The sequence below is a fragment of the Phyllostomus discolor genome, chromosome 5 (assembly GCF_004126475.2).
Source record: "Phyllostomus discolor isolate MPI-MPIP mPhyDis1 chromosome 5, mPhyDis1.pri.v3, whole genome shotgun sequence".
Taxonomy (NCBI): domain Eukaryota; kingdom Metazoa; phylum Chordata; class Mammalia; order Chiroptera; family Phyllostomidae; genus Phyllostomus; species Phyllostomus discolor.
In genome coordinates this window covers 12,999,034-13,015,261 of record NC_040907.2, presented here as the reverse complement: position 1 = coordinate 13,015,261, position 16,228 = coordinate 12,999,034, and positions in this window count along the sequence as shown.

Sequence of the window (16,228 nt, the reverse complement as noted above, 5' to 3'; positions counted from 1 at the left end):
TCAGGTTCTATGATAAACCCTCTCAAAGAGAGGGCCTCTTTCCTGCAGGAAACTTAGTTCGGACTGTAATTTCCTTACTCCATGCGATGACTTGCTTACTGTGTCTGTCTCTCTGATTAAGTGCCCGCCGGGGCAGGACCACATCTGCACTTGCTCGCTGGCCCCCAGTGCAGGCCGGACAGATACCTAGAGAGGGTCAATACAACCGTTGAAGAACCAAGTGAGTGAAATCCTCTTTCCCCGTGGCCTCACATCAAAGCACCTGAAGAAGAAACAGCTGAGCCATCACTTTTTCTGTTCCCCCGAAAGGCATTGCTCTCATTCCTTCCTTATTGCAAAAGCAACCCGTGCTTGCTGTGGAAAATGCAAAACACAGACCAGAGGAGGAAAATACAGTTCTACTGCACGTACTGTCTTGCAAACTCCTTTTTACCCTGAACAATAAAACATGAGCAATAAATAGGTCTAGAGGCACAGCAGTAGCAACATTTCTGTAATATTGTTTCTCCTGTATAAACATCCCATTCTCCGCAAAGAGCACAGATTCTTTCTTGATAGACCTGCTGCCTCAGATACCTGGGAAGCTCTTTAAAGTACAGTTCACAAGCCCCAGCCGAGTGGCTCAGTGGGTTGGAGCATCGTCCCATGCACCAAAAGGTTGTGAGTTTGATCCCTGGCCAGGGGCACATACCTGGGTTGTGAGTTTGATCCCCAGGGGGAGGCAATTGATTAATGCTTCTCTCTCACATCGATGTTTCTCTCACTCGCTCTCCCTCCCTTCCTCTCTCTCTAAACTCAATAAAAACATATCCTCAGGGAAGATGTTAATTGATTAACTAATGAATCAATGCAGCTTTCATGCCCAGAGCTTCTGATATGGGAGGACTTGTGTGGGTCCCAGGTATTGCTTCTTATTGAACTTCCCCTGGAGACGCCGGTGGGCCTGCCAAGGTTAGAAACTACTGGGGAAAGCAAATCCTCCATCTTTGGCCACAAAGGGAATAGCCAGTACTTCACTGCTTCTGGTTGTACAGCAACGCACATCCTCATGGCTGCTCCAGCAAACATCCTCTATTTCAGAAAGCCGCTTCCCAGGGGGCATTGCACACCGGTCAGCCCAATGGGCCAGACTGCCAAACTGCTTTGAGTACCGCCCCACCCCCCGCCCCCAACAGAGCTCCCCTCCTGAGTTAAGTCAATATTGACTTGATCTGGGAGTGGGGAGGCACCGGCAGTGGAGGAGCAGGAGTGTTATTTCTCTGTACCCTTTTGAATGGTTTGATTTGGGAAGACTGGCGTGTGTTGCTTTGGCAATTAAAAAAAGAAAAGCTAATAGGATTTTTTGGGGAAATGTCGACTGGGCTTTCAGCCCAGATCTCATTTTCTGAGCCTCACAGCCTGCTCTCCAGCTGCTTACTTGATATTCCCTCCCCGGTGGCTGAGCAGACATCTCAGAATTGACACACATGAAAATGCATAGAGGTGAACTCCCCTCCTCCCCTCTCCGAGTGGCTTCCCCCACCCTGTCCGGCTCCGGCCAGGGCACCTCTGTTCTTCACCCAGCTGCCTGGGACTGAGGCAGGAAGCTCGTCACCCCCACGGCCACCCTCTCCGAGTCCCGCGGACTCTGCCATACAGTCCAGGTCAGATCGGCCCACTTCTCTCCACCCCCACCACCGTCACCCTGGTCTGAGCCACCTCCATCACTCACCCCCGAGCAAGCATTCTTGCTGCCGCAGCCAGAGTGCTCTTTGAAAACCCGAGTTGGACCCAGACTCAACCCAACTCGGGACCCTGACAACTTCCTGCCATCCGCTGGATGAGATGGGAATCTCAGAGGCAGCCCGCCAGCCCCTACATGGACCGCCCAGCCCGTCTCTGCCGCCTCACTCCCCTGGGCTCAGAGGACAGCCCAGGCCTCCGTGTGACTCCTGGAGCAGAGCTTCCCACCTGAATGCGTCACACATCTCTGGAACATTCTTCTCACCATGCCTCACTAACTCTTGGCTCTCAAGTTGGACGCCCTTTTCCAGAGGGGGTTTGCTTGACCTAAATCTAGGGTGGAGTCCCCATCCATCCCCTCTGGCAGTGGCCTGTGCTTCTCCGTAAACCTCGGCCACCCTTTGTCGCGATATGTCTAGCTGTGGGGAACCGGCTGGAGCTCCCTGAGGGCGGAGACAGATGTGGCTGTCGGTTCCCTGTGAACCCAGGAGCAGCCGGTATCTGACGCACAGTAGGAGGTTTGCAGTGCATATTCACTGAAAGGGGCCCAAGGAGCAGAGGAAAAGGCGATATCCTCCCTGTTGTAAAGGGGAGACAGCAGAAGCCTGAAATGCACAGGGCTTGATGCCACCCAGCCAGTCAGCAGAGCTCAGGGACATTGCTCCAGGCCTGCAGACCCTGGGCACAGTGCTCCCTCTGCGACCTGAGCTGCCCACCGTTTTAACTCCCCATAACTCCGTGAGGAAAGGGGTTTTCTCCCGAGGTCACAGATGGCCTGCAGAGGTCACACAACTTACCCAAAGGTGCGAGGTTAACAAAGACAACCCTGAATCCACACCCTGGCTCCTCCATCTGTTCTTCTTACTACCAAAAGTGACAGTCCACACGTTTTTGTTAAGTTCCTACTAGGTGCCAGGCTCTGTGCCCGGAGCTGGGGAGGCAGAATGAACCCCAAGACACATCCCTGCCCTCCTGGCGCCGGCATCATGTGGGAGGGGGCAGGAAGCAGACACAGAGAAAAGTCAAGTTATAATTGTGAATTCTGATATCAGACCCAGAAACTTAGCAAGGTGTCTAGGCATTGACCCTGGCATTCCCCTGTCTCTGGACATCTGGAAGTTTCTTCTGCCCCCAAGCCCTTCCCCAAGGCCTCCCTAGCTGGCGGATGTGGGCCTGTGTCCCAAGGCTGTCAGCCTCCACCCCATTTACAAGCACTCAATTCACACTACCACTAGGGGGCGGTGGTGCTCCATCTCATGTTTCCAGCAGCCCAGCCTGGGCCTCAGCTCCCTCCCAAATCTGAGAAGGGAGGGGAGAGAAGTTGAAAGCGGGTGGGGGGAGTGCCCCAGGCTCTCCAGCTCTGTCTAGACAAAGGGAAGAGTTTCTCAATTGTTTTTTCTCCATTGTCTTCCTCCTACTTTGTCTCCCTAGTCACTCCTCCACCCGCTGTTCCTCTCCCTCCTCTACATTACACAACCGCTATGTAATCTATTGAGTTGGCCAAAAAGTTCCTTTAGTTTTTCCCTTACAATAACTCTAGTAGTGCTTAGCTGTCTTTAACTTCATTCAAAACAATTTTGTTAAATTGTTTTGAATAACTCTAGTAGTGCATAGCTGTCATATCAGCATGCATTTAAAAAGAACTGATCAAAACTGGTGAATTTTTGTGTAGCCATTTTAACATTGAAGATGGAAGAAAATATACAACATTTCAACGTATTATGCTTTATTATTTCAAGAATGGTAAAAACACAACAGAAACATACAAAAAAAGATTTGTGCAGAGTATGGAGAAGGTGCTGTGACTGATCCAACGTGTCAAAAGTGGTTTGTGGAGTTTAACGCTTCAGATTTCTCACTGTGATCAAATCGAGACACTAGTGGAGAACAATCAATGTTATACCCCGTGGGAGACAGGCAACCTACTCAGAATATCCAAATCCATGAAGCTACTGGTGACAATGAAAAATAAGTCTTTTATGGAAAAAAATACTAAAAGGACTTTTGGGCCAACCCAATTCTGTGATGATGGGTTTACCTCTTCTGGAAGTTTCACATGAACAGGACCGTAGACTCTGCAGTCCTTCGTAACTGGTTGCTTTCAGGATTCATCCATGCTGTAGCGTGGGTGCTGAAAAATGTTCCATTGTGTGAATAGCCCGCACTCTGTCTGTTCACTAATCAGTTGATGGACATTGGCTTTTTGCCCACTTTTTGCCTACAATGAGTAAAACTGCTATGAACATTTATTTGTGTACATGCTTTTCAACTGACACAACTCACATATCATAAAGCTTACTCACTTAACAATGCTATTCTGTGGGACTTAGTATACTCAGTTGTGCAGCCACCACCACACCTAATTCCACGACATTCCATCACCCCCAAATGGGGACTGACTGCTAATAAACCAGTAAGCGGTCACTCCCCATTCCCCCTCCTGTCAGCCCCTGGAAACCACTAATCTACTTTCTGTCTCTGTATTTGTCTATTCTGGACATTTCATGCAAATAGAACCATATGACATATGGCCTTATGCGTCTAGCTTCTCCTTAGTGTATGTTTCTGAGGTTTGTCCTCAGGACACCATGTATCATGACTTCATCCCTTTTTGTCGATGAGTAATGTTGCGCTGTGATGATGCGCCACGTTGCATGGATGTGTTTGTCGGCTGGTGGACATGGGGTCGTTTTCCCTTTGGGCCGACAGTGAATAGTGCTGCGGTGGGAATTCGTGAACAGTATTTGGTGGGGGCCTCTGTTTTCGTTTCTCTCGCGGATGTAGGGAGGAGTGAAGTTGCTGCGTCCTGTGGTAGCTCCGGGTTTAACCTTTCTGAGGAACTGCCGAACACGGTGTGTCTGCACCGTTTTCCACTCCCGTCAACAGTGTGTAAAGTTCTCGTTTCTCCACATCCTCCCCTTTTTTATTGTAGCCACTCTATTGGGGGTGATTGTTTTTTTCATTGTTCTCTCAATAAACTTACTAAGGACCTACTGTGTGCTGGGCCCTGTTCTAGGTGCTGGAGATTTAGCGGTGAACAGGACAGAGCTGCCCCTGCCCTCACGAGGGCCCAAGATCTGCTAGAGATTTAGACAGGAAAGGAGAGAGGACATTGACAGGGCAAGCTCAGGAAGTGGTAAGTGCTCTGAGACCTGACGCAGAGTCGCAGAGTCACGGATGGTGGGGGAGAGGCAGTGGGGGAAGGGTGGGGGAGGGGTAGCGGTGGCATGGTGGTGTGTTGGCAGTTCTGCATCACCCAGGGAATCAGGACACGCCCCTCTGGGAAGGTGACATCTGTGATGAGACTTAAGGATAAGAAGGAGCCACCTGCTCAGCCCCGGAGGACAAGCGCCCCAAGCAAGGGAGTGTAGCAAGGGAGTGTAGCCGTGAGCAAAGTGGGGAGCAGAAGAGAGGTGGTGCGGCAGAGGTGGGTGGAGGCTGGACACTCAGGCCTGTGAAGGCCGCCATGGAGAGTCTGGATTTAATCTCGGCTTGGCGAGAAGCCATGGCAGTTCTGAAGGCGGAGTATTTACACTCTAAATCCTGGAGACTGGCGAGGAGGCCCCCCCCCCCCCACACACACACACCATCCAGGTGAAGGACGAGGGAGGCTGGGAGTGCAGGGGCTCAGCTGGACGTGCTGTGGTGGGAGAGCCCGCCGACTCCCTGTGGGCTACACATGAGGAAGGAAGAAGAGAGAGGCATCTTCTTCCTTCCGGCCACTGTTACTCAGCAAACATGCAGTGCGGTCTCAGTGCACTGATTCAGCCCCGTGGATGCACTGGGACCAGGGCAGTTTCATCCTTGGCTGGGACTCTCCCCCGCACAGGAAATTGCAGGGTGGCAGCCAGCCCCTGTGGCAGCCTAGGTCCTACCCTCTGCACTATGGGGGCTCCCAAGACGACCCTCACCCCTGCCCCCTGGACTTCAAGCCTCAGGCCAGCAGTGCTCTGACTGTGGCTGGTCACCCAGAACCACAGCCCTATTCGTCTCCTCGAACCCATGCTGTCCCCTGGCTCTCCCCACTCGGAGCCCTTCCGTGTCCCTGTGCCCCTGGCAGTGGCCCCAAACTTGAGTGATATATAAACAGGCTCTTCAAAATGAGGACCTCTCAACAAGACACTGTTGCTCGAAACGTTTTTATTACACTCTTCCTTGAAACACAAAGCTAGGTACCAATGCCTTGGGCTCCTCTACAACCGGAAAACCAAGTTCCAGAGGGAATACAAACACAACTACAAACCCAATAACATTCCCACGGATGCCATTCATTCACGGCGCCGGATGGCGTCATGACGTCGTTTCGTGGAATCAGAATCACGCCCTGCACTACAAGGGGTTTCCTGGCCATGCCGGGGTGTCGGTTCTCGTCTGCGCTTCGTTTTCAGTGGGAGCTCCTACAACACTGAGAGGGCGGACTTGGCGCACCCACTTCTTCCCCATTTGGTGAGGGGAACCCTCGTGGGTGAGCGCACAGGCCGGTGGCTCACTCGGCCCCCCTCGTCTGGACATGTTCACCCCTCTGCTGGGAGGACCTTCACGGGCCCCAGCACCGCGCCCTGGGAGGCTCCGCGTCACCCCCTGTCAAACACATTAAAATGTACCCACACTCTACATCAAACACACATTTTTTGCAATAAAAAGGAATTTATTTGCATAACTCAGCAACTGAAATTATTTCAATGAATAGGGCTGTGTGTGTTATTTTGGTGGTGGTTGTTATTACGTTAGAGTCATAAACATTCTTTTTTCAGGTCTGAAACATCTCCCAGACCCTTGGAACTCTCCCAGGCCCAAGGGCTGAGCTCATGGCTCCGGAAGATAAATCAGCCAGGCTGCGGCCCGCTCTTCTGGCACTGATGGAGAACCGTCGGCCCGAGGAGACAGCTGACGTGGAGCCTCGGCGCCACCCTGCCCCCCAAGCACAGACCTACGTGGGCGCCGCAACGGGGTGGGCGGATCTCAGTCACACGGCCTGGGTCATTGGCAGGGGTCAGTCAGAACATGCTCATACTCACTGTTCTAGACTGTCCTTGAGATAAAGTCCCGAATTGTGGAGATTCCCTGTGAAGCCAGATTGCTGGGAACACATCTGAGGCTCCCAAGAGACCCCAGTTTGAAGCCCCATGGCCTTCAAGGTCGAACTGCAGTTCCTTGGCCTGGTACCACACACTGTGGGGCCAGCTCCCCTCCCCAGGGGTTCTCCTTGCCATCAGCTCCCTGCCCAGACTCACACGGACTCAGACCTTCTCCACAGCCAGCCCCTGATCTTCATTCCTGGCGGTCTCCGCCGGGAACGCTCTCCCTATGGTGTTTTAGATTCTTTTATTGTTTCTGCAGGTTTTAAAGCATTGCACAGGCAACCCATGTTCACTATAGGAAAAATCAGAAAATACAGACACAGGAAAATAAAAATAATAAGTCATCTTGTCACACAAAAATAATCAAAATTAACTCACATTTGATATATAGAGTCACTCTTTACATTTCAGTTTCCCCCGTGTGTATGTTTGTTACCAAACATGGAATGAATGTTGTTTTTGAATGAAGTATTGTAAGCAAACAAAAATTCAGAGATTGCTACTACACCATACATTCCAACTCACAACCACATTCTGACGAATCTTAACATTTTTAGCATGCTTACTTCAGCTCTTTAAAAAATAAAATAAAGTAAAACCTGCCCGATATGGCTGAAGCCCCTGGGTCTCCTTTACTACCCGCCCCCTCTTTATCCCTTCCCCTCCCCCAGACTCAGCCCCTCACAAATTTGGGGTTTATCCTCCCCACCCCTGCTTTGCTGCTGTTAAACTTCACATGCATTACAGAGTTCTGCACATGCCCTTCTGCCACCTGCTTACGGGTCTGACGTTATTTCTGGGGGAGGGTTCCTGTGCATCCCCGTCACTTGAGTTTGCCCGTCCACATGGCCACTCACGATTTCTGTGGAACGAGTACACCACCGCTTCTTGACCTGTTCCACTGATGATGGCTGTTGCAAACCGTGCTACAGAACATTCTGGCACACGTCTCCTTGTGTCTGGGGACATGAGTTTCCTGGGGTAAATGCCCACGATAGAATGGCTAAGTGGCAGGGCACATGCAGAAGCATAACCTGCCTTTTGCTCGAGTCAGCACAAATCATGAGCATCTTCTATTTCAACAAATACCCTACGTTGATATAGTTTTAATGGTTATGGAGACTGTGCCAAAAATTTCTCAACATAATCATAATAGGCATAATTTGTTTCTACTAAAATCTACGCTGTGAGGGAATATCTTTGTAGCTTTATTTTGTGAATATCTTTAATTATTTCTGGAGGAGAAATTCCTAAAGGTAGAATTTCTGGATCAAAAGAGATATGTGTTTTCAAAACCATCTTCCCAGAGAAATCTTGAACGAACTGCTCTTTCCATGAGCTTCCACCTCCTACGAGGGTGGAAATTTCCCCAAATCTGGCTCAACATATCGCCTGACAAATGTCTGTCTACAGTCTCACCTGTCCACACACCAGCCCCTCCTCCCCCAGCCAAAGTCTGGGCTTTGGACTCCTCCAGCCCACACCAAGCCTTGCATGGCATTTGTCACTTTCTCATGTCCCCTACAGCTGTGCTTGTGTGTGGATTTACCTTCCCCTCCAACGTCAACATTGAACATCAGGACCTCTGTTTTCTTCATGGTTATTCTGTCATAATTTATACATCACCCAGTAACATTTTACAGCATCCACAGGAATCTACACACACACAGTTTAAAAAAATATATGGAGCACTGGAAAACATGGTATAAAAATATTCTGAGTCTGTGAGGTTACTGCACTTCCATTTCATTCCACCCATCTGACATTTGCTAAGAAAGCTCTCTGGGACAAGAGCTATGCTAGACACTGGGGAAGCAGAAGCCCCAGCCCCCAGCCCCTGCTCTCTAGTTCACGGTCAGCCGAATGCTGCTCTGAGCATCCTCTCAGCCAAGGCAAAAAGGGAAATAGAATGAACTGCATCTGACTCAGGATTAAGGAATAAAGGCCATTTCAGCTGAAAAAGACCCTTTACGCTGATGTTAAAATACAAGAAACCTGTAGAATTGTACACCTGAAACCTATGTAATTGTATTAACCAACGTCACCCCCATAAATTCAATGAAAAAGTGCTTAGCAAAGTACCTGGCAAAAGAAGTACTCAGTTAGAGTTATTATTTATGACCACTGTATTGTTCTAAGGACAAGTAATACTTCACAAACAGATGAAGGAGCAGAACCCGCACGTCAGAGGCTGTTAAAGTGCAGGAATATCCTGCCTGAGACACGTGCTCTATCTTTCAAAGAGTGGAAGGAACTCTGCTGTCAACCGGAAACAGCTTATACAGGTTCTCTGCACAGAAGTTTAAAAGGGGGGTGGGGGTGGGGGCAGGCTCAAGAAACTGATCTAAATGGAAGGCAGACTATGAAGTCAATGGGATTCACTGCAATAAGGATACAAATGCTGAAAAATTAAAAGATCGAGTACCAGAGGCCTTTGTTACTGGGCGCCACTACGTGAACCCACATTCTGGACGAGTGTGAGTGGCCTCTGACAGACGCTGCAGACCTGCTGCACCACGCGCGGTCCATTCATTCCGTCCTTCGTGACCTTCCAGGAGCGCCGAGGGCATGCTGGTAAGGCACCAGTCAGCACGGGTCCTTCTGGGGAGGGGACGGCCAAGGCATGCTGGGTGGAAAGTGTCCTGCTGGTCTTACGTCAGCCCCAGGGAGGGCAGCCACTGGAGGCCTACACAGTCTCATAGCACAAATAGCATAATACGTCACTTCTCGTGCCGGCCTAACCACACACTGATTCAGCCAATATTTATTGAGTACATACTCTATGCCAGGAATTCAAGCTAAATCCCGGCACTATTTTGGTAACTAAAAGACAGGGTGACACTTCCTGTATTGCTGGTAGAAACGTAAAACGACGTAGTCACTTTGGGAAACAGTTTGTCAGTTTCCTAAGAAACTGAACCTATCCTCACCATACAACCCAGCAATTCCACTCAGAGATATCTCGGTGTCTACTGGGCAAAACGAGAACAAATGACCACACAAAGACCTGCAGGGGAACGTGCACAGCCGCATTATTCTGCAGACAAACACTGGAGGCAATCGAAAAAATAAAAAATACGAATGGATAAACAAAACTCAGGGCATCCGTACTGTGCAATGCCAGCACGAACAAAAGGAGCAAACTCCTGATACAAGCTACGCGAATGAAGCGCCACGACGTCACGCTCAGTGCCAGGCGCCAGAGGCAGATCGCGCATCACGTGGCCTGTGATTCTGCGCATGCGGCATTTCCAGAAACCGCAAGACCAGACAGACTGACCGCAGAGCGGTGGTTGCCTGGGGTGAGGGTGAGAGCGGGAATGAGCTGGGGGATCTTCTTGAGATGATGGGCATTCTAAAACCGGATTGTGGCAATGGCGTGCAGCTCCGCGAATTTGCCAAAAACCGTGCACTTAGCGTGAGCAAGTTGTGTGGCATGTAAGTTCCACCTCCGTTAAGAGACGTGACAAAACAAAGAAGACACGGTCCCTACATGTGTGGTCTGTATAGCCTAACTGGGGAGAGAGACACCAGATAAGTAACCAGGCGACAAAGCGCAGAATTACAAATTCCGACAAAGAATGAAGGAAAGACAGTGGGTACCATGACAGAGGAAAGATAAAAGGGGAACCTCCTTAGAGACGGTGGCCAGGGAAGGCCTATCTGAAGAGGTGACACTTGGATTAAGACCTATGTGGAAGAGAAATGGGGTAGGCACTCCAGGTGAAACCCATACTTGCACACACATTTTGCAGCGTTTCAGAGAGGTGTGGTGACCTGCCGAGACCACAGGGCACATGCGCGATGGGGCAGGTGTTCAAAACAAGGTCTGCTGGTGCCTGGAGTTGGCATCAGCCTCCCTACCTGTGTGTTCTTGCAGCGGATGCCAACGCCAGTCACACACCAGCAGCCTGGCGTGCCCACACCGGCCTGCCTCTGCCCAGGTCTTGGGGCACAGCGGGCAGTGGACGCACCTGGGCGCATGCTAGGTGAGAAGGAGGCCGAGGTGTTGCCGCCAACACCTGCCCCACCCAGGCTCAGGCAGTCCCGGGTGCCAGGGGAGCCACAGGCTCCACGTAGACCTGCCTGACCACCCCTCCTCCTCTCTCTGTTCAGGACCCGAGGGCAAAGCTGGATTCAAACCCTGACAATGCCGCTTCCCAGCTGTGTGGCCTTATCTTCCGGACGAGGGTGCTGGTATATGGGAAAGAGCAGATCTGGGATTAGAGCCCACATCCACTGGCTCTAGTCTTCCCACTGCCAGGTTGAGGGACTTCTTGCAATGGGAACTTCTCCCTGTGGGGCTAGTTCAGCGTTCTCCATCCTGGCCCTGCATCCAAATCAGCCGGGAGCTTTGTAAACTTTGGGACCCACGCCCAAAGATTCCGGTTTAATTGATCTGAGGTGGGGCCCAGGCACCGGTTCATTTAAAAAGCTCCTCAATGATTCAAAAAGGCCGCCAGGGTTGAGAATCATGGATTCAACCCCTTCGTTTTATAAATGAGGAGACTGATGCCCAGAGATTCTGAGTGATCATCCCCACCCCCGAGGCCCCCACCAGCCACTTGCAGCTACAGCTGTGATCTCTAAATGCTCCCTTCTGCTCAGAGTGAACGAACTGTAATCCAGACATATAAGCAACAGTTAAGGGGAGGAGATTTGAAACCAGATAGAGGTGGGTCCAATCCTAGGTTGCCACCTATGGGCTGTGGGACCTGGGGCAAGTCGCTTCTCCTTTCTGACCCGACAGTGTGTGCAGAGAGAAGGTGCTCCTTAATCAGGCCATGTCCCCTAAAAGAGACCTTCAGTGCAGTTAGGCATTTATTGAGCGCCAACTGGTGCCTGTCTCTGGGGCTGAGGAGCTGGGGTCAGAGCCAGGCTAGACAGGGTGGGAGGTGCTATGTAGCAGCAATGCAGGGGGCTGGGTGTGTGGAAGAGCAGGTTGGGGAGCCCTAGTCAGAGCTGTGATGAGGCAAGGGTGCCTTTCAATGCCTTTCTCGGGCCCTTCCCTGCACTCCCAGCCCAAAGCGTGTAGCTACATCCGTCCAAGACAACCAGGGTGGGGAACAGGCCCTGGTTTGGGACTGTGAGGCCCAGACTTGCCACACAGGCCAGCTCCCCAGGAAAGCTCCTAAGAACAAGAATATTCAGGCCTCAGGACAAAAGCCACTTCCCTGAGTGGCAAGGCCCTGCCTGGCTCTGCTACCCCCAGCCCAGCTCACCCACTGTCCTCACTGCCCTGGGCTCTCCAGCCACTGGAACCTTCTGCCTGTCCTCCTGCCCTCGTCCCATGGCTGGGTCTTTGCACAGGTTGTTCCCACTGCCTGGAGTCCTCTTCCCTTCTCTCTTGCCCTGGGCAACTCCATCTTTTGCTCTCAACTACGCCCTCGTTTACACCCTGACCTCCCCACTATGTGGACTATCTCCAGCACCAGGCCTCTCTTCCCATGGAACCAATGACAGTCACCTGACCCACCTTCCCCACCTTGGCCTGGTCCTATACCCTATCCCATTTCTCTACAACGTGACTCCAGCCGTCAGCCAACAAATTCACATCACAGACTGTTTTTGGTTATAATCAACATCTCTTCCATTTATAAAAATGCAGTGAGGTAGCTGCTCAGAATTAAAGCAAACGCCATAAGACATTGATTTTAAAAGAGAGCTCAAAGCCATTAAAAATAGATAGGCCCTGTCTGGTGTGGCTCAGTGGATTGAGCGCTGGCCTGAGAACCAAAGGGTCACTGGTTCGATTCCCAGTCTAGGGCACACGCCTGGGTTACAGGCCAGGTTCCCAGTAGGGCACGTGTGAGAGGCAACCATACATTGATATTTCTCTCTGTCTCTTCCTCCCCCCTTTCATCTCTTTCTAAAAATAAATAAATAAAATCTTTTTTTTAAGATTTTATTTATTTTTAGAAAGAGGAGAAGGGAAGAAGAAAGAGACGGGGAGAAACATCCATGTGTGATTGCCTTTTGCACACCCCCAACTGGGGACCTGGCCTGCAACCCAAGCATGTGCCCTGAGTGGGAATTGAACCAGCGACCCTTTGGTTCACAGGCTGACACTCAATCCACTGAGCCAAACCAGCCGGGGAAATTAATAAAATCTTTAAAAAAAGCTAAGAAATCTATCAGGCATCTAGACTAAATTAGATACTGAGGCTGAATATATATATCAGAGAGCTTCCTGGCAGCCATGGCAAAAGGGGAAATATACTGAGTTAGAGTAATTTCTAGGGTGAGTTGGTCCCTTGAAAAAACACATCCTTATTCCCTTCCTGGATGGTGTGGCTCAGAGGATTGAGCGCTGGCCCACAAACCAAAAGGTTGCTGGTTTGATTCTCAGTCAGGGCACATGCCTGGGTTGCAGACCAGGTCCCCAGTTGGGGGGGGGGGGGTGTGAAAGGCAACTGATTGATGTTTCTCTCACACACTGATATTTCTTCCCCTCTCTCTACAAATGAATAAATAAAAACTTAAACACACACACACACACACACACACACACCCTTATTCCTGTAGTGGAGAAGAGCTGTGTGAGAATTGTTTACTATTGGCAGGGAAGGCCTCCAAGGAAACGGTTTTCCACTCTCTCTGCACTCCTGTCCCCTCTGACGGTGCCCCTGCAGGCACCCCAGCTAAATCTCAGGGAGTTTTGCTGCTTCACTGCTCCAGCCTGGCCTACTTTCTCAGCTACCTTTCCCAGGCTCTGGGCTCTGCAAAAGTAGCAGGTCTCCTCCCATCAGCAGAGGTGTTCAGACTTGGGCCAGGTGACCGCAGTGGGGAAAACTGCAGAGGAAATTCACAAATCAGAAGAGGGACTAGAATAGATAGCTTTTCACATCTGGTTCAGGTCCAGCCATTAGAGTCTATGAATTTGTGTCTGGGTATCTGAGGGGCAACCTGGACCCCTCAACAACTCCAGCTCCTGTATGGTCCTCCAGAGAAAACACGGTTGAGTTTAAATCTGAGGACACAACTTAAAATCCAGGCGTTACCCTGGGCTACTGACCAGTCCCACTCAGCTTCAGGTTCTTTTTTTTTTTTTTTTAAACCTCCCATTTTTTTTTAAGATTTTATTTATTTATTTTTAGAGAGGGAAGGGGGGGGAGAGAGAGAGAGAGAGAGAGAGAGAGAGAGAGAGAGAGAAACATCAATGTGCGGTTGCTGGGGGTTATGGCCTGCAATCCAGGAATGTACCCTGGCTGGGAATCGAACCTGGGACACTTTGGTTCCCAGCCCGCGCTCAATCCACTGAGCTATGCCAGCCAGGGCTAGCTTCAGGTTCTTAATGTGGAAAATGGTGACAAAGTATGTGGGGCAGGTTCAATGGCGATGCATGCTGAGATTGTATTTGTGTATGCCCCTACCTGATCACAAGCAGAAAGGGGCTTGAAGCTGCTTACAACAATCAAATAAAACTACGTTTACCGGAACATCAAAGCAGTAGATGTTACCTCATCCCAGCTCTCCTTTGCTGGCTGTGTGAACTTGGGCACGCTGCTTCCCTCCTCTGAGCCTCAGCTTCCTCATTTGTCAGCTGGGGTAATAGTAGTGCTTGCCGCCACTGGGCTAATGTAGGAGGTAATACATCTATATGGAAGAGTACTCAGCACAACACATTTTAGTAGTGGTTATTATGTAATCTCATTTTTCGTTTACCAAAAAGGAATTTGGACAAAGCCGAGCCACCCTGAGGCTAACCTCAGATCCCCGCTGGATTAGAAACACCAGTTCCTCTTCCCCTGGGGGAGAAAAAAAAAACCGGAAAAATATATTTTTTTTAATTTTTAAAAAGAATTTATTTATTTATTTTTAGACAGAGGGGAAGGGAGGGAGAAAGAGAGGGAGAGAAACATCAATGTGTGGTTGCCTCTCACACAATCCCAACTGGGGACCCAGCCTGCAACCCAGGCATGTGGCCTGACTGGGAATCGAACCAGCAACTCTTTGGTTCACAGGTCGGTGCTCAGACCACTGAGCTACATCAGCCACGGCTGAAAAACAATTTAACTATTTGTTCAATTCTTTTGAAAATGTTAAAGCAGATTTCTTTCATAATCTCAACAAAACTTCCCAGCATTCCTTTTCTTCTCTCTGTTTCTTTTTCTCCCCTTCCCCTCCCACCCTCCACCCCCAGCGCCCCCACTCCCACGTCTGGGTTCTGAGTCCCTCAAGGGCTCTCCCAAAGCTCAGCTGCACTGGCTCCTACTTCCTTGGCTCTGTTCCCCAGTCTCTCCTGTCTTTTCCTACCCAGTGACCTCTGCCCTTTCTCTCCTCGCTTGTTTTTTCCTTCCCTCCAGCCATTGCCCAGATCCACAGGACAAAGCCTGGCTGAAGCTGCCTGACCTGCAAAGTTTCCTTCCTCAGAGAAGGCAGGGAGGCTATAAACAGGTTAATCATGTTTTTCCTCTCACAAAACAGATACCCATCTGTTCATACAGCTACATGCAGAACCACATCCAGGAGTTAGCCGCGCTTAATATCTGAGCAGTGGGACTTTTTCCATTGCACTCATTCCTGGATTGTATCATTTTACAGTGAGCGTGTATTTATTACATTTGAAATCAGAAAACAGACAGATGTGTTTTACTTTTGAAATTAAGTATGGAAATCAGGGCAAAGGGAGACAATGGTAGGAAAAGTAGAGCAAAAGCAGGGATAAAGTGAGTATCCAAAATACATTCCATGGGTCCTGTACTTACATCATGTAAAGTGCCCACTATGGGGCCCGACACACACTGGATAAACAGCAGTTATGGCTGTTCAGGGCTCGATGAACCTCGATTCCCCCACAGAAACTCAGAGGGCCCAACTGAATCAGATTGGCTACTTCAGTTCAAGGGGAAGGAGTCAGACTGAGACACGTCGGTCCCCAGCCCCACCCCAGGCGACTTCTCTGCGGGGTTGGATGAGTCAAGAAATAGTCTATTTGGGTCTGATGAGCTCTGCCTGCCCCCTTCCCTTCCAGCCTCCTAACGGGCTCCTTCTGATGCCTTCCTGACCACGTCCTCTTAGACAGGCTGGTGTGAGTGTGCGTGTGTCGGCTGCTCCTACAGAGTCCGGAGATCCCCCTGTGCACTCTAGACTGTAGTTTCAGTTTAGTTTTGGAAGACAAAAAATTTAAAAATTAAATAGGTCTTATAACGCGTCTCATTCTGCCCGTGTGCCTGCGTGCTTGTGGGCCGCTCAGTTTGTCCAGACTCCATCTGACTTGGTACAGGGCGCCAGTCCAAAAAAAAAGCATCAGTCAACCACTGAGGACTCTTTGGGCACCTACTGTATACCACACATTACCGAACACCTGTTCTGTGCAAGGGGATGACACAGGGAAAACAGACGAGGAATACCAGTAATAACTCTTGCCATTACTGAAGGCCCCTAAAATGTAAAAAGGCCTCTCCACAAATTCTGGTGCATCC